Here is a 20373-nt window from a genome sequence, read left to right on the forward strand (position 1 = left end):
TCAATGAGGAGTATGGTTTCAAAAAAGTTTCGAGGAGCAGGGTATACTGAGAGAGGATTTCTAAACAGATATACACTTGTATGAGTACATAAAGATTTTCTAAATAGACAGACACCTTGTAAGGTAAACTTTAAGGTATTTCATAGCTGACATTCTATTATTACTAAAATTGTTATGGGTTGCCATGTGAAAGTAAATTTTCAAACTAAATGGAACTAGAACCATCATGTTGACGCATCCAGGAAGGAAATGAGAACTATGCATTCAACTTTATGAGGGTTATTATTAGGATACATTATATAGAAATTGTTTTATAGTTAAAAAATGGCCAAAGATCAGTAATTTCATATGGTTCAACCTAATTCTGAACCAGAATTCAATTCCAGTGATTGGTTTTCCAGCTATAGAGTATTTCTAGTTGATATTCACTTTCCTGACTGAAGCCTTTCCTGATAGGCCCAATCACAGATCATGATCCATGAATGACTCAAGGGTTCTTTCCTTCCAGGCCAACTGAGGGGACTACACAGGCCCCTTTCATCAACCATTATCATCATGCACTTCAAATACTGACAGCAAAACTATAGCCATGATGGCATGTGGAATTAGCACCTCATCTAAGCTGAGCTTTTGAAAATGTTCGGTTGTATTACTTCTTTGATTCCAAAGAAACCAACATATCATGTTTTAGCTGCCAAATATTTTCTCCTTCGGGGGCAGCAAAGAATAGAGACCTCAAAAATGCATATGTGACTCTTTATCTAAGCAGAGGTCTATCCATTCCCCTTAACTGACTCATTTAATAGAGAATTGAGCAGCTGTCACATGCCCAGCATTGTCAGGTACACTGGGGGGGTTCCAAAGCTGTTGAATTTCCATGTAGGTGGACAAACAAGATCTACATCTACATGGGCTAAGTTACATGAGTTGAAACTTAAGTAGCAAAGCAATATATCTGGAAAATCATAGTGTAATAAGGCACACATGCCAAGAGATTTGTGCAGATAGTGTTCAGAATTTGAAGAAAGAGTAGCATTTAGAGAGGAGGAAGTCAGGGAAAAGACAGTCTAGGTAGAAGCTACAAGATCAACAAAAGCATGGTACCAGGATGGTTTATAGAGATGATGAAGAGCAGTGTATATTATTTATTTCATGGGTAGTTGGGTGTAATCCACCATGGGGCAGTCAAGTGTAAACAATGGGTACCCTTATCATTTATTAGTGGGAAAATACACAAATGCAGAGAAAAGCAAAGCATCTTTTGTTCTTTTCCCACCTCCTCTCTTCTCATCTCTGAGCTCTTCTTGGAGCTGAGTCTGGTTGATTAGTGTTGAAATCATGACACAAAGTTGGAAACTCTTCAATATTTCTAGCAGTGATTCCAAGTTGAAAAGCAGAAGCCACAACCCAACTTTCTTGTTTCTGTCATCTTTTAAAAGTACTAGATTTTAAGCATTAAAAATGTTTCATTTATGACTGATAACTTCATTGGAAAGTTAAACTGTTAAAATAAATATAAACTATTAATAGTTTCGGAGAAGGCTCTGGAGGACTAAGCTGGTCATCACTTCCCTGTTCAATTCAGAAGCTGTACACACAGACGGTTAGTGACTTCATGGGGGAACGCTTGCTAGGGTGTTTTTATTTTAACAGAAGTCCTGGAGGAGAGGACAATGCTTACCCAAAAGAATGAATTTCTCATGGTAGAACTTTAGACCCTGGGGCACCTAAGTGGCAGAGAGAGTTTAGAGCAGGGGAATCTTTCAAATACCACTATATTCCAAATAAAACTCTTCTGCCTAGGAGGTAGGTTAGCCCTAGTAGTCATGATAATACAGAGACAGTGGCCTCTTCTGCCTTCTTACACTTAAAGGGCTAGTGCCAGAACATCCATTTAACCCTGGACAGGTCTGGTGGCCTATTGAGATAGAATTCTGAGACCCAGATTCCTCTAAGAGAAAAAATAATTTTTGCAGGTGAGAAAATTATAGTCACAATGTAAGCTTCACAATGGGCAGTATCCATGAGTGCATCCTGGGATGACTTGGAAAGGCAAGGCGGCCCAAGCCTAGCTTCAGTGGGCTGCTGCCACACCTCCTCACACTAAGGCATATTCCCCTGGGCATGACCAAGGCTGTCTGCACCAAAACCAGGACTGGATGGGCTGCCATTATCAAATAACAGGATGTTGAGTGGGGCTTTTTCTGTTGCCCCAGAATTGTCCCAAACAGCGGGCACTCAGTCCTCTTCCTTCTAGAGACAGTGGACAAAAATTGGAGTTAGACATTCCCCCACACCAACTACTAAACATCTGTAGAAGCAGCCCTACCATAAGCAGCCACAGTTGTTCCCTGACCCCCACCCCACTCTGGAGTCCATTCCTTACAGGCAGAGGCCTGGCAGGGGAGAGGGAATCAACTAGGGTCTCAGGTCAGCCTTGAGGGAATCTGCGCCTTGCAGGGACAGCATCTGCGTGAGAGGCAATTCCCTTGACCCCAGTGGATTCACCAAGGATGTCATTAAATGTCAGGAAATGGAATTAAAGAGAGCACAGTTAATTGCAGCAATTGGGGAAAATCCTATTGTTTCATGTTAATACATCATAGGATTAAGATGGCCTAATAAACTGGTTAAGTCATAAATCCATCATTGCACATTTTATTGCATCCATACCGTATATTATTTAAATAACATCCCTGAAACAACTCAAATGCAATTTCTGCTCAGAGCAGTATGCAGTCACCTCTTTAACATTAATCATTTAGGACCCGCCTGATCTCTTTGCCTTTAACAAAATTACCTTGGGTTCCTTCATTAATACTAAGGTATAAATGACTTTAAAAGTTAGTATTAATGCTTTGAGCAATCAGGGGAGGATCACGGAGGTTCCCTAGAGCCTTCTAGTTGTCAGTGAATCCCTAATTATAGGCTCTCACTGACTTCCCTTGGTCATTCCCAGCCTTGAGGGCAGTCGGCAAGTCTGAGTAATGCCTGTCAGAACCACTGGGTGGCACTGGCAGGCCTGAGATGTGGGCAAGAGGGAGGAAGAAAAAAAAGGAAAAGAGGCAAAGAGAGTCGAGGTGGAAGGGGAGACAAAAGAGGGAAAGAGATGAAAGAGAGAAAAGGGAAAAATAACGAGAAAAGGGAATCTAGGCCACAGGCAACAACTGCCTTGTGTGGCCTCTGTAGGAACTCCTGATGCAGAACAATGAGCCGAGTATGTTTTAGTCATCTTTATGTTTCCAGCACCTGGCCTGGTGCCTGGCACTCAGCTGATGCTCTGGGTCTGTCAACTGGTGGAATGAATGCTGCTGCCCCTGCAGGAAGAGGTCCCAAAATGGGGAGGTTGAGGCAGTGTGTGTCTGAACGCTCCATCCTATTCTTCTGGGATAACTTAGTTGAACATTCAAGGAGTGGTGCCTCAGTGGGGTTCTCAATCAATGGTAAAGCTTTGCCTTGTAAAGAGGCAAGGCAGGAATATCAGCACACATAGAAGTAGGATTATCCAGGGATTGACAAACTTATTCTGTAAAGGGCTGGTTAGTAAATATTTTAGTCTTTGCAAGCCATGCAGTTGCTGTCATAGATACTCAGCTCTGCCACTGGAGCATAAAAACAGCCACTGACAAAACATAATGAATGGATGTGGCTGTGTACCAATAAAACTTTATTTACAAAAACAGGCAACAGGTCAGATTTGACTGCCAACCCTGCCATACTTTGGGTTCTAAGCTAATCTTTCTGATTTCTCCAACCTTGCTCTTATATCCAATTGATCCAACACCACTCTTTTGGTACATGACTGTTCTTTGGTTTCTCTCTGTATCCGTATTGACCATATAATCTTAGACTGTAAACACCTTGGGGAAATCTAGGACCCCATATAGATGGCTTTGACACACCATAAGTATTCCTGTCTTCCTGTCTGATCACTCTCAAGGACTGTCTCGGGGAGTATTCATAGACAGACCCTTAGCTTTGAAATTCTCATGAAATGTAGCTTCTGAAGATGCTACAGAGACATAGATGATGCAATGCCATTGATGCCAAGTGGCAGAACATGAAGTCTTGGGGAATTATACTGCTCTGGCTACAGTGAACCAGATTCGAACCAGCTTGAGATAGGTCAGTCCCAGATCAAACTGTGAAGTAACTAAAGTTTGTCTTTGGAAACTTCCAGCCACACATTCTCTACCTTCTTCCCCCAGTGCCCTCATTCATTTCCTTCCCCACTCTCACTCCCCATCAAAAACTTGATTCTTCACTTTACTCAAGTTATTAGAAAATAACTAATGACAGATTAAACCGCTTCTCACTGAGGGACGTTCACAATTTCATAAGGTTGAGAGTGTTTAATAAAGGGGCACAGTACTAATGATGGGACATTATACCTCCTGGCAGTGATTTTTTTTCTTTGAAAGTGGATTCTACTTTGACTATGGTCAGGGAAAATTCTGCAGAATTCCATCAATTATAGGATGTGAATGGCATCTTTTGGAGTCATGCAACACAGTGATGACCCAGGTAGGGGGTTGTCTGATGTGTGTGTGTGTGTGTGTGTGTGGCAGTTCCTAAGAGAGACACCAAGTTCCCTAAGGAATAGACAAGTGAAGTGTGGGCTTGTGCTTTTGAGTTTCCTTCCTCAGGAAATGAAGGAAATTGACATGGGTAAAAGTTTTGCAAGTCAAATGGAATTAAACACTCTGGATGAGATGAAAAAGTATTTCCTTCCCAAGAGAGAGTTTCACTCACATAGTTGATCATGACTTGGTGTGTTAGAGGCCTCTTATGTATTTCAAAATCTCTGTGGCCTCACCTCTTAACTCCAGGACCGCAGCAGAAACCAGTTCCTTGAAGGCTTAGGCGAGCTCCCTGCAGGTGCAATCAAATGGCATTGTGATCATTCTTCTCACTGCCTCTCTGACCTCCAGGTGGGGGGTTCACTGGAAGCAGCTCCGCACTCAGACATGGGTAACATGGAAATGTGGAGCCCCCTTGACCATAGAGGACTAGAGCCGATGAATAAACGGTCCTCCTTCTCTTCCCCCATGCAGATGGTGCTGAGACCACCTTCTACGAGGTTCCTCAAAAGGCGCTGGAGGGATCAAGTACCAGTTGCCCATAGCAGGGGCCAACTTCCAAAAGAATCCTGGTATTGACTCTCCTCTTTCCTTGTTCACTCCCCTCGTCCCTCACCTGCTCCCTAGAATCTCATGACAAATAAATCACTTGCCCAAAAGCCTTTGTCTGAGGTTCTGCTTTTGGGGAAACCCAGGCCAATATTCTGTGCTTGTTCATCTGTCATTAGAAAAACTATTGTCTGACACAAGCTGCTATGGGTTATCCAGAGGCAAAATTGCATACTAGTAAAAACACCTTACTCTTGCATTGTAATCTTCAGAGCACCTGGATGCAAAGCACTTTTATATCTAGGATCTCAAAGACAAAGTTTATCTGTGGTGTCCTTCCCTGCTGCTCACTCTCCCCATGTGTCACAGTCTTCTACTGTCCCCATCATCTCTCTGATAGTGCCAGTTCTCAACAGAGACAGTGCTCGCCCTGCTCATTATCTACTTCATACTGGAATTGTCCCACTGGCAGCCCCTACTTAGGAAGCAACTCTGCGCCAGAAGTGGCCATGGGCTGACTACTGATCAGTCCAAGGCAGCATCTGGCCCAAGGGTAGCCCATGTGTGGGCCGGTTATAGCCCATCAGGTGGCCCATTAGGTGGCCAGAAAAGCTCTACCCAACTTGACTGATGTAACTGCTAGGACAAGCAAGCTCATTCAGAATTTTGACTTGAAAATATATGAAAGGTTAGCTAGTCCACAGTGAGAGTGGAATGGAGCAGGTTTGCAGAGAGAAGCAGACTCAACATGAGAAGGAGACCACACAGACCAGGAGAGAGTGGTCCTGAGGTGCTCTCTAGAGCAACATCAAACTCTGAGTAGCTCTCAGATTCCTGGTTCAGTCCTGATACCCTTAGAATAACTGTTCCCCAGGAGCCCATCTTCCTTTTTAAGTTGGCCTAAGCATGTCTCAGTTTTCTTATAAGCAGAAAACCCTAGAGGATCTGGTGCCCCAAACCCTTACCTTCTGCCTTCAGGATCCTGTTTTCCTCTAGGCCAGTAATAAACGATGATATCTAATAGGTATCATCCCCGCGTGAACAGGAACTCTCTGTGGGTAGGGCCTCATCTCAAGGCATTGGAGCAGGCTGGCAAGCGAGAAATCTGGGGGAAGTGAGGAGAGTTTCAGTGCCCCTTGGCTGACCCTGCGGAAGCAGCTGCTCAGATTGCCTATGTGCAGCTCCAGCTCCATGGTAGGAATTTGGTCCTTAAGAAAACGATGGGAATCTATTCACATCTGGCAATTCTTCCACTTTGGAATGTACATTCCACAGAGGGCTGAGCTTGTGGCTTCTCAGCAGTCTCGCCAGTGACTAATGCCCATGGTATAGGGAGTCTACATCCTGAATTTTCTGGCATTGTCCAGATTTTAAATATCCTGTCCCAGGGTTGCTGTAAATCATTCATTTCTCCCTGAAGTTCCAATGTTTGGTAAATAGTTTCAAAATAATTCCAACTAGTGGGTATTATAATAAGGATGCACATGGATTCAAAAGAGATTCCCACTAGCTCTAGAAACATTAGTGATTCTTGGAGACACAGATACATTATGTGTCTAAATTTGTCCACATGCAATCTCCCACTTCAAAATCATTTGAAATATATTCAAAGTCACTAAAATCGTTATAGAATTTTATTTTACTGTAAAAATATATGCAAAGAAAAGGAGAAAAAATATAGTTTTAAAGGGATCCTGCTATACAAATATCCCTTCTGGAAGAATTGTAACAATTCCAAAGGAACATTTTGTCCCTGATATACTATATTTCATCGTTTTTAAGATGCACATTTATTTAGAATTTTACATCTCTTAAACTAGGGTGCATCTTTTTCCATTGGTCATTGCATATTTTGATTGAAAGCATTTTTTTCTCTCTTAGTGTACATGAAATAATGGAGACTTTTATAATTAATGGCATCTTAGATTCAAGAATATACAGTGATAGTGATGTAAATGTCACTCAAAGTGAAAAATTTTATAATACTTCTTATATTAGATAAGCACAAGCTGGCTGTCAGCCCTATAGCTTTCATTGTTAAACTGAAGACATTTTTTACAAATATGTCTTTTAAAATGGAGTTTGTGCTGGTAGGAATGCAAACTGGTGCAACCACTATGGAAAACAGTATGGAGATTTCTCAAAAAGTTAAAAATAGAAATTCCATATGATCCAGCCATCCCACTACTGGGTATTTATCCAGAGAACTTGAAATCAACAATTCAAAGAGACTTATGCACCCCTATGTTCATTGCAGCATTATTCACAGTAGCCAAGACATGGAAGCAACCCAAGTGCCCATTGACTGATGAATGGATAAACAAGATGTGGTATATATATAACAATGGAATACTACTCAGCCATAAAAAAGACAAAATCGTCCCATTTGCAACACATGGATGGACCTTGAGGGTATGATGTTAAGAGAAATAAGCCAGACAGAGAAAGACAAACACTGTACGGTTTCCCTCATATGTGGAAGACAAACAAACACATGGACAAAGAGAACAGATTAGTGGTTACCAGAGGGGAAGGGGGTTGGGGGGTGGGCATAAGGTGTAAAGGGGCACATAAATATGATGACTGACAAATAATAATGTACACCTCAAATTTCACAATGTTATAAACTATTATGACCTCAATAAAATAAAAATCAAAATTTAAAAAATGCGGTTTGTAGCAAATCACATGTCATTCTGTAAGACATAGTTATGGCTTGAGATAGACTGCACCTTTAATTTCCTCTTTGCTGAAACCTAATTTTTTTATCAATATGAATAATAAAAAAGATACTATTGTTCTAGAAGCTCAAGATACTGGACAAAACGTTGTGCTTCACAATTATAATCGATTTAGCTTACTGTCAGTATAAAAAAGTTGCTTCTATCATAGTACGTTATATATTCAAAGTTGACACTAGAATACTGGCATAAGATAGGCATATGGATCAATGGGACAGAATTAAGAATCCAGAAACAGGTCCTTATATTTATGGTCAATTGATTTTAAACAAAGGCTCTAAGGTAATTAAATGTGGAAAGAACTGTCTTTTCAACAAATGGTCCTGGGACAACTGGATAACCACATGCACAAAGATGAATTTGAGCCCTAGTTTCACATCATACAAAAAAGTTAAGTCAAAATGGATCATATATCTAAATGATAAAGCTTTTAGGATAAAATCTTTGTGATCTCCAGCAAAAGTTTTTAGATATGACACCAAAAGAATGATCCATAAAAGAGAAAACTGGTAAATTGGACTTCATCAAAATTAAAATTGTTTGTGCTTCAAAAGACACCATTAAGAAAATGAAAAAGACAATCTACAGACTGGGAAAAATAATTTGCAAATCATATATCTGATACGGAACTTGTATCCAGAATATATAAAGAACTCTTACAACTCAATAATAAGACAAGCAATCCAAAAAAAAAAGACGAAAGATTTGAATAGACATTTCACCAAAGAAAATATACATATAACAAACAAGGAAATGAAAAGATCCTCAACATATTTAGCCATTAAGAAAGTGAAAATTAAAACCACAATGAGATACCACTACTAATGAGTTTTTGAAAACACAAAGTGCTGATAAGGATGCAAAACAACTGAAACTCTCATACATTTCTGGTACAGCCAATTTGGAAAACATTTTGGCAGTTTTTATGTAAAGTTAAACATATGTTTACCATTTGACCCAACAATTCTACTCTTGTGTATTTATCCAAAAGAAATGAAAACCTTTGTTCACACAAAAGCTGTACACGGATGTTTATAGCGACTTTGTTCACAATCACCAAAACCAGGAAAAATCCAAATGTTCTTCAACTGGTGAGTGGATAAACAAATTCTGGTGCATCACACAATGGAATACTATTCAGCAATAGAAAGGAGCTAAATTCTATTACATGCTACAACATGGATGAACCTCAGAAACATCATGCTACCTGAAAGAAACCTGGTGCAAAATGTTGTATATTGTATGATTGCATTTATATGAAATGTTCAGAAAACACAAATTTATAGATACAAAAAGTAGATTAGTGGTTGCTTGGGGCTAGGGGAAAGAATGCAGATTGATGGCAAACAAAAATAAATGATCATTTTCAGGTGATAGAAATGTTCTAAAACTATGATGGAGATGGTTGAACAATTCCACAAATTTACTAAAGATAATTTAATTGTACACTTAGGATGGATGAATTTTGTGGATAAATCGTATAAATAAAATTATACAATTACACTTCAATGATGCTGTTTAACAAAAAGTTAACATTGGAATTAATATGAAAGTTTTTGACCTTGACATCCTGCCAGGTTAGAGAAGCAATTAATCGTTATGTGTTTGTTTGTTTGTTTGTTTGTTTCTATTATGAGCCATGTGACACTTGATAAGATTATTGGTATGGTCATATAACATATTAATACTAACTTTGGAGGTGCAAAACAGATTCTAAGGATGTGTTTTGGAAATTATCAAATAACTGCAGCATAACATTGGTAAAGATAGATGCCAATGGCATAACCCTCAAAGAATTATAGGAATAACACATCTGAAGTTCTTCCAGTTGATGTGGAAGTTGATATTATGAAATATTGAAATGTTTTCGTATTTATACACTACTACTAGAGACACTGAAATCATTTTGTGATTTTTATCCAACTGTTTTGCAGACAAATTTGATTATATTTGAATATAAGATTTCCAAGATTAATGTCTATCCTTGAAGGATACCAATAATATTTCAACTTCCATAAGTTTAACTTTATCAGTTAAAAATGATAAATGGTTCTTAAGAAAACTTTCAGAGATCCTGAGTCATGATTTTTATACTTGTTGTATTGGTTAGGGCAAGCTAAGTGTTGTGACAAATGACCTCCAAATCTCGGTGGCTAAAGACAATAAAAGTTTATTTCTCACTCATGGCATAGTTCGGTGCAGTCGTTCAGGGACCCCAGCTTCATCCACATTATGGTTCTACCACAACTCTACTTCCTTGAAAGTTTCTTCATTGCAAGATTGTTACTGGGAGGATGTTTATTTTTATTACCCAGGCCTAGAAGCAATGTGTATCACTTAGGTTCACATTCCACTGGGTGGAACCCACTCACATCTAGCTGCAAGGGAGTTTGGAAAAAATAATTTAGTTGTATGCCTAGGAAGAAGAGGAGAAAGCAGATATGGCTGCATAGTGACATCTCTGCCTAATTGATTCTTGTTATACAACACGTTATTGATTTAAAAAAACAATAGCTTTTTTGAGATATAATTAACATACTGTGAGATTTAGCCTTTTAGAGACTTTTACAGTACAATTTAGTGGTTTTTATATACAGTCATGTGCTGCCTAATGATGTTTCGATCAACAACAAGCGGCATATAAGTCAGTGGTTCCAGGAGAGAAGTACCATATAACCTAGGTGTGTAGTAGGCTATACCATTTAAGTTTGTGTCAGTACACTCTATGATGTTTGCACAATGATAAAAATCACCTAATGATACATTTCTCAGATGTATCCCCATCATTAAGTGATGCATGCCCGTATTCACAAAGATGTGCAATCATCGTTGCTACATATTTTCAGGAACCCAAAAGAAACCCCATTCTCATTAGCGGTCACTCTCCATTGCCTGCCGCCCCAGCCCCTGGCAACCACTAATGTACTTTCTGTTTCTATGGATTTGACTATTGGGTTTTTTTCTAAGCAATTTATTTTAATTAATTAATTTATTTTTGCAGGTTGAATTTCTTTTTTTTAATTTTAATTTTTGTTTTTATAGCAGTAACTGGATTATAACATTATACAACTTTCAGATGTACATCACAATATATTTCAAATTCTGTGTAGATTCCATCATGTTCACCACCCAAAGACTAATTATAATCCATCACCACACATGTGTGCCTAAACACCCCTTTCGCCCTCCCCCCTCTCCCCTTCCCCTATGGTAACCATCAATCTAATCTCTGTTGCTATGTGTTTGTTTGTCGTTGCTTTTATCTTCTACTTATGAGTGAGATCATATGGTATTTAACTTTCTCCCTCTGACTTATGTCACTCAGCATAATACCCTCAAGCTCCATCTATGTTGTCACAAATGGCTGGGTTTCATCATTGTTTATGGCTGAGTAGTATTCCATTGTGTATCTTCTTTATCCATTCATCCCTTGGTGGGCACCAAGCTTGCTTCCAAGTTTTGGCTATTGTGAATAATGCTACAATGAACATAGGGATGCATGTATCTTTATGCCTTTGCGTTTTCAAGTTCTTTGGATAAATACCCAACAGTGGAATAGCTGGATCATATGGTAGATCTATTCTTAATTTTCTGAGGAAACTCCATGCTGTTTTCCACAGTGGCTGCAGAAGTTTACACCCCCACCAGCAGTGTATGAGGGTTCCCTTCCCCCCACATCCTCTCCAACACCTGTTGTTTCCTGTCTGGTTAATTATAGGCATTCTGACTGGAGCGAGGTGATATCTCATTGTAGTTTCGATTTGCATTTCCCTGAGAGTTAATGATGTTGAACACATTTTCATGTACCTGTTGTCCATCTGTGTATCTTTTTTGAAGAAATCTCTGTTCACATATTTTTCCCATTTTTAAATTGGGTTTTCGGTTTTTTTTGTTGAGATGTATGAGTTCTTTGTATATTTTGGATATTAACCCCTTATCTGATATATGATTTGCAAATATCTTCACCCAATTGTTAGGTTGTCTTTTCGTTTTGTTGATGGTTTCCTTTGCTGTGCAGAAGCTTTTTAGTTTGATGTAGTCCCGTTTGTTTATTCTTTCTTTAGTTTCCCTTGCCCGGTCAGACATGGTACTTGAAAATATGCTGCTAAGACCGATGTCAAACAGCGTACTGCCTATGTTTTCTTCTAGAAGTTTCATGGTTTCGGGTCTTAACATTCAAGTCTTTAATCCCTTTTGAGTTGATTTTTGTGCATGGTGTAAGGGAATGGTCTACTTTCATTCTTTTGCATGTGGCTGTCCAGTTTTCCCAACACCATTTATTGAAGAGACTCTCCTTTCTCCATCGTATGCTCTTGGCTCCCTTGTTGAAAATTAGCTGTGCATATATGTGTGGGTTTATTTCTGGTTATTCGATTCTGTTCCATTGATCTATGTGTCTATTTTTGTGCCAGTACCATGCTGTTTTGGTTACCATAGCTTTGTAGTATATTTTGAAATCAGGGAGTGTGATACCTCCAGCTTTGTTCTTTTTCCTTAGGAATCCTTTGGCTATTTGGGGTCTTCTGTTGTTCCATATAAATTTTAGGATTCTTTGTTCTATTTCTGTGAAAAATGTTGTTGGAACTTGATAGGGATTGCATTAAATCTATAGATTGGTTTAGGAAGTATGGATATTTTAACTATGTTAATTCTTCCAATCCAAGAGCACAGAATATCTTTCCATCTCTTTGTGTCTTCTTCGATTTCTTTCAATGATGTTTTATAGTTTTCGGTGTACAGATCTTTCACCTCTTTGGTTAAGTTTATTCCTAGATATTTTATTTTTTGTTCCACCTGTAAATGGGAATGTATTCTTAATTTCTCTTTCTGTTACTTCATTGTTAGTGTATAGAAATGCACCTGATTTTTGTATGTTGATTTTGTATCCTGCAACTTGACTATACTCATTTATTATTTCTAAAAGTTTCTTAGTGGATTCTTTAGGGTTTTACATATATAAAATCATGTCATCCACAAATAGTGACAGTTTCACTTCTTTTCCAATTTTAATCCCTTTTCTTTCTTTTTCTTGCCTGATTGCTCTGGCTAGGACTTCCAATACTATGTTAAATAAGAGTGGTGACAGTGGGCATCCTTGTCTGGTTCCTATTCTTAGAGGGATAGCTTTCAGTTTTTCTCCATTGAGAATGATATTAGCTGTGGGTTTGTCATATACGGCCTTTATTGAGAAGAGGTATTTTCCTTCTATACCCATTTTATTTAGAGTTTTTATCATAAATGGATGCTGTATCTTGTCAAATGCTTTCTCTGCATCTATTGAGAGGATCATGTGATTTCTATTTTTCATTTTGTTAATGTGGTGTATCACATTGATTGATTTGCAGATGTTGAACCATCCCTGCATGCCTGGAATGAAACCCACTTGATCATGATGAATGATCTTTTTAATGTATTGTTATATTTTATTTGCTAGTATTTAGTTGAGAATTTTTGCATCAATGTTCATCAGCGATATTGGTCTGTAATTTTCTTTTTTTGTGTTGTCTTTGTCTGGTTTTGGTATCAGGATAATATTGGCTTCATAGAATGAGTTAGGAAGCCTCCCCTCCTCTTCAATTTTTTGGAACAGTTTGAGAAGGATAGGTATTAATTCTTCTTTGAATGTTTGGTAGAATTCACCAGGGAAGCCATCTGGTCCTGGACTTTTATTTTTGGGGAGGTTTTTCATTACTGTTTCAATCTCCTTACTGGTGATTGGTCTATTCAAATTCTCTACTTCTTCCTGACCCAGTTTTGGAAGGTTGTATGATTAGGATTTAACTATTTTGGACATTTCATATAAATGGAATTATACAACATATGACCTTTTATAACTGGCTTCTTTCAATTAGTACAATGTTTTTGAGGTTCATCCATGTTGTAGCTGTAATATATTGTAGTCATAATGTATCATTGCTTTATTCTTTTTATTGCTGAATAATATTCTATTGTACGGATATACCAAAATTTGTTTATCCATTCCTCAGTTGAAGGACATTTGAATTGTTTCCACTTTTTGACTATTATCAATTATGCTGCCATGCACATTCTTATGCAGGCTTTTGTGTGGATACATGTTTTCAATTCTCTTGGGTATATACCTAGGAGTGTAGTTGCTGGGTCATATGGTAAGTCTATTTTCACATTTTGAGGAACTGCTAAACTGTTTTCCAAAGTGGTTGCCCCTTTAACAATTCAACCAGCAATGTATGAGGATTCTGAAAGTTCCACACCCTTATCAACTCTTATTTTTTTAATTTGTCTTTTTTATTTTAGCCGTCCTAGTGGGTGTGGAGTGGTATCTTATTGTGGTTTTGATTTGCATCTCACTGATGCTAACGATGTTGAGCATCCTTTCATGTGCTTATTGGTTATTTGTTTACCTTCCTTGGAAAAACTGTCTTCAAATCCTTTGTTCACTGTTTGTTTTTGTTTTTTTTTTGAGATTGGCACCTGAGCTAACATATGCTGCCAATCTTCTTTTTTTTTTTTCCTTCTTCTTCTCCCCAAAGCCGCCCAGTACATAGTTGTATATTCCGGTTGTAGGTCTTTCTGATTGTGCTATGTCAGATGCTGCCTCAGCATGGCTTGATGAGTGGTGCCATGTCTGCGCCCAGGATCCGAACCGAGGAAACCCTGGGCCGCTGAAGCAGAGTGCATGAACTTAACCATTCGGCCATGGGGCTGGCCCCCTTTGTTCACTTTTGAATTGGGTTACTTTTCTTTTTATTTTTGAGTTCTCAGTCTTCTTTACATATTCTGGATAAAAGTTTCTTATCAACTGCTTTGATTTATAAACATTTTCTTCCATTCTGTGGTTGTCTTTTCATTTTCTTGATAGTATTCTTTGAAGGACAAAAGTTTTAATTTTGATGAAGAGTTATTTATTTATTTATTTCCATTATGCTTTTAGAAACCATGACATAAATCCAAGATCACAAAAATTTATTCCTATGTTTTCTTCTAGGAGTTTTATAGTTTTAGCTCTTACATTTAGGTCTATGATCCATTTTAAGTTAATTTTTATGTAAGGGTGAGGTAGGAGTCCAGCTTCATTCTTTTGCATGTGTATATTCCCATACCATTTATTGAAAAGACTATTATTTCTCCACTGAATTATCTTAGCATCCTGGTCAAAAATCAATTGACCATAAAGGTAAGGTTTTATTTCTGGACTCCCAATTGAACTCCATTGATCTCTGTGTCTATACCTATGCCAGTACCACATTGTCTCGATTACTATAATTTTGTAGTAGGTTTTGAAATTGGGAGACGTGAGTCCTCCAGCATTGTCCTTGTTCAACATTGTTTTGACTATTCTGCATCTTTACCATTGGTTTTTATAATCTAATTTCCAAAATTGGAGAGGGGAAAGGGCAGGTTAGGGCATTGTTTAGATGGAATCAGAAAATGTTGGCATTGGAAGCTAAATGTTAGTATGTGTACTGGTATAAGAATTTTGAAGAGAGAAGCCTATTTTTATTTTACAAAGTAAACATTCTCTAAGAAAATTGTTATTGATAATAAACACCATGAAGTGGAATTCTACAGCTGTTTTCAAAGAAAATATATATGAATAATTTTAACTATGAAAACCTTGAAAACATAAAACTTACTAGTCTTCGTTATTATCCCTGATTTATTTGGATTGAAAAAAACCCTGAATGGGATATCTGGGGAAAAATTATTTTATTCTTTTTGCAAACCTTTAACTGCTTTTTTATAAAATCCTACTTTTAAAGGACTTTGTGTCCTTAATGTAAGATGAACTTCATAGCCAATTGGGGCAAAGTAAAATTATCTACAGAGCAGAAGACATTGGTGCCTAGGATATCGGTATTCCTAAATTCCTGAGTGCTAAATCAGGAAATGTACACACCTGTCCCTTTACCACTGAAGCGAGGGTTAGAGAAGCCACTGGTGACCTTTGAAATGATAAAATATCACTTGGTTTTCCTAATAATTACTCAGAGATGTGCCCAAAGGTGATTGCGAAGAACTGGGAACAAATAATATTGAGCAAGTGGGAGGGTTGCACCACGCGGTCGGAAAAATACAGGCAGGCTTTAGGATCAGACAGCTGTGGATTTCAAACGTGAACTTCTAACTGGTTTGTGAACTTCAGAAAGATGTTAAGCTTCAGTTTTGTTATCTCTAAAAATTGGTAAATAGCTTTTGCAGGATTGTTCTGAAGATTAAGTGATTAAGTGAGGCAAGAGGTGCATATCAACATGCCCAGAAATGCCTGTCACAGAGCAGACCCTCAACCAATCTCAGTTTCTTTTTTTTTTCAAATACCTACAAGTGGACGAATGATCAAAAAGGCCACACAAACAATATAACTGAATGATTATGATAAATTAGGTGTTTCTTCCCATGAAATCTTATTCTTTTCAATAAAAAGTATCTGTCAAGTAAGATTCACAAAACATGGTAATATTTTTATATCTTTCAGAAGAATTTTCCTATAAATAAACAAATCATTTTTTAAAAGCTTCTTTTGTCAGCTCAATTGTCCTCTTTAACTCCTGGTTGGGGAAATCATGTTCCTTTAACACTTTAGGATTCTGTGAACACCATGTACTTAATAGTCAAGCTTCAAGTTCTCATGAGGAAGTGAGACAACCAGAAGACAGGAAGTTATGTGTGTGCAAAAGCAGACGTTCTGGTTGCCCATCTGAGGCTGAAGATGCAGTCTCTGTGTCCAAGGTCAAGTCCACAGTGGGAGGCCAATGCCCCTGATTTTAAACTATGGCTTGTATTGCGCAAGGAAATCTGCTTTATGCTCACCATTGTTTCCTTGATGGCAGTACCTGGCACACAGCAAGTGCTCAATAAGTATTTGTTGCATGAGAGAATAAATGAGGGAGCCACAGCAGGTATTATCTGGTCCAGTAGTTTTCAAACATATTTTTAGCTGTGGGCTCTTTGTTCAAACGAAATATTCAGTGGACACCCAACATGACACACAGATGCAAGAGGAGCTCCTCGGGTCCATGAGACAGATTGAGGGGCCTGCATCCCAAGATCCTCCAGATTCTGCAGAGCAAGCTGGGCACCCCTGGTCTTATCAAACTCCTCATTTCGGAGTTGGGAACAGTAAGGCCAGAGAGGAGCAAGTTTTACCCAATGATACACAATGGAGCTTAAAAGTTCACTCCTGACCTTGGGAATCTCTGTGCCAGTGGGAAAAAGGGCACATTCCACCAAGTGTTTGCATCGCTGAGAGGGCATGTGGACACCCCCAGGCCATCCAGGTGGCCTCAGAGAGGAGCTGGTATTAGTTGCTTATCCAATTATTGGAAGTGCAATTTTATTGCATTCGATGGTGCAATAAAAGGCTTCAAGCTGTGTCACTAAGGGCTCTCTGACAGCAAGACTCTGTTTTTTGGCTCTGACCATATGACCTCCCAGCTCTCCACACAGGAAGGACTGTGGTCCCCAATATATGCATCCTAAAGTTATGCCTAAAAGAAAGGGAATATGGATTCTTTGGGGACCACTTATCTCAGATGAGTGGATGAGAATTTAGGAGCTGAATTAGGAGGACTTGGTAACTCTAGAATCCTTCCAGGTCAGAGATCTTATGAGCACCCAGCCAATAATATCAATTAGTTCTAAAGGTGGAAGAGAGAGCTCAACCTGTGCTTTTTTCCTTGGATCTTCATATTTGCTCAGGTCACACCCTGTTTGTTCTTCTGCTCTCTCTGCCCTCCTCGTCCAGTCCTGCTTCTTGGATGCAGCAGAGGGTCTGGACCACGGAGGGGCCTGCACCAGCCGCTTCTCTTCCTTCTCGACTGGGTCAGCAACGGGCCAATCCACCTATGGGATTTGGCCCAGGATCAGCCCCTTCCCTTGAGCCTGCCGCTGATGCCTCCCTCTGAGGCCTCTGCTACCATCTCTGGCTCCTTCTCTTCCCCCTTATACTCCATCGAGATGGAGAAAGGGAGGCAACCTGATTCCCTCGCAGGTGGGCATTACAAAGTCGCAGAGCTAAGGTTAATGTGCGATTTAATCCTAGCTATCAAAGCCATTTTTCATTTGCACAGTTCTGGGTAATATATGACCTCTTAATAGACACAACAACAACAGCAAAAGCCTAAGTCGAGCTGTTTGAAGACATCCACAAGGTACCTGGGAGAGTTCTACTCCGCTGGCAGGTGCTCAGCACAGTCTGGAGGCGGTGCGCCTGGCGTCCCTGCTGTTCCTCCAGTCGGCCTAAAGAGGGAGCTGTTTCCTCAGAATGCCTGACAAGCGCCGGCCCAGACAGCCTGCGGGTTTGGAAGACCACAGCAGCTGGGGCTATTCATAAACTTCACATGTCACCGAACAAATCCCAGTTGCACTTTTCTTATCTTTTGTTTTTTTTAGGTTGTGTCCACTAAACTGACAAGAGTCCTAGTAGGTCTAGAAGATCACTAAGAGTCAGGAGACCTGGAATCCTGTCCCACTTGCCTGATGGTACTAACCAAGTGTCCTTGGGCAAGTTTTGTTACCACTCAGGCTCAGCGTCCTCATCTGTAAAGTGGGCACAGGGGCACAAGCCCAGCCTGTTTCGCTGAGTGGTTAAAAGGGCTGACTGTGTTTGGAAAGGGTGTCATGTCATAATTAAAGGGGTGAGCATTAGAGGCTGAAAGGTCAGTTTTGAACCAGTTACTAGCCACACGGCTTTGCCAGGTTTCTAACCTTTCCCATTTGTAAATTTCATTTACACTATACTCTTAAGACTGTTGGAAGGAATAGATGAAAAAAACACAAGCGGCAGGTTAAATAGTGCCTCATAGAAGCTCATAATAAATGGCAGCTTTTTAAAAATATAGCTATTAAAGCAGAAACGTTTTCAAATCTGTCATATTACGCACAGGTGAGGTGCATCATCTACTCCCTGACTCATTTCTCCCACAAAAATAAGACAATATCGCAGAAAGAAAGAGCTGTCCAAATGGAAGCATACCATGTGGACATACCTCTCCAAGGTGCTTCATTGAAGGGAAGGCATCTGGGCCACATGGATGTGAAAGGAGGAAGCTGATACTCCCATCTATACATCTGGGAGAGAGTCACTGTCAATGTGTTTTCTCTACCAGCACTAATCCTTCCTCCAATCTGTAACCAAGTATTCATTTATTCACTCAATAAACCTCCATGGAGCAGTGACCAACACGTGCACCATTAGAGGCGTAGAAATAGAAAGATGAACAATAGAAAAATCAGTCTGAGGCTGTGTGGAGAATGGATGGAAGGGGAGGAAGCAGAGCAATGGGTGGCAAAGCAGTCCTTGGGGGGAAATGCTGAGGACTTGATTAGCAGAAGGTCAGAGGCCAGATGCGAAGGTGATTGAGAAGCGGAGGCTGACTGCAGAGGCATTTAGGAGGTCGAATTGACAGGACTTGGTGACCTGATGGAGAACAATAGAGAGAAGTCAAAAATGACCCCCAGGATCTCAGCTATGTCCGTGGAACCATCTCACTGCTCCCTCATCAAACATTTAATGAATGTTTCCTATATGCACACAGAATCCATGATGCTCCTTTTTTCCAGAGTGAAACAATCAAGTAGGGGAATTGAGACATGTTAACATTGTGTGTCCTCCATCTTTGCTCTAGTTTGGAGTTGTTCTGCTGTTGTTCTGGAAGGGAGGAAGGGCTAGACCCTTGGAGTGACTGCCTGACAATTGAAGCCTTCAGAAGGAGAGGGCAACCACCACTGGAAGGATGGCAGGCTTTTCCCTTTGTGACTGATGGAAGCATAAAGCAACAAGACTTTCTGGCAGTTAGACGACACTCATTGGAAAACTGAAGAATGAGCATATGCTTTCACTCAGCATTTCTACTTTTTGGAATGTATACTAAGGAAAAAATAATTAAGATGCACAAGGATGAACCCAAAGATTTATTTCAGGATGTTCATTACAAAGTTGTTTAAAATTGTAAAAAGCTGGAAGCAAGCATGACATACAGAAATAGCGCCAGCCCTAGCCGAAGCAAGACAGCCTAGCTAGATCCTTAATGATATCATGGAATTATCATGGCAACGTACCCCCCAAAAATTAATCCCCTAATATGTCTACACTGTGGATTAACTGGGGTTTTTATTACTTGCACCTGAACTCTATTCTAACTGACACTTGACTCCATAGCCTAGGGAAGCAAATAGATTTCTACCAAATGATGTAATCCAGGGCACTAGCAGTTACGTGAACCTAGTCAGGTAGCACAGAGAACACAGGGAACAGCTCTGCTTTGATGAGGGAGGGGATTGCTGGAGGGTGACAGCCGGTCAGGAAGGCTTTCTGAAAGGACAGAATGGTTGAGTTGGGTCTTGGAGAAGGAGTTGTTTCCCTAGCCATGGAGGAGCAGAAAGAGCATTCCAGGGCAAGGGGGACATGTGCAAAGGCAAGAGAAGTGCAATAACGGCACACTCCAGGGGCTCACAAGACTTTATCTGACTGAGGAAGAGGATGCATGTGGGACGGGGCGGGGGATAATATAGGAGAAGGTGGA

The sequence above is a fragment of the Equus przewalskii genome, chromosome 1, assembly GCF_037783145.1.
Source record: "Equus przewalskii isolate Varuska chromosome 1, EquPr2, whole genome shotgun sequence".
Classification (NCBI taxonomy): domain Eukaryota; kingdom Metazoa; phylum Chordata; class Mammalia; order Perissodactyla; family Equidae; genus Equus; species Equus przewalskii.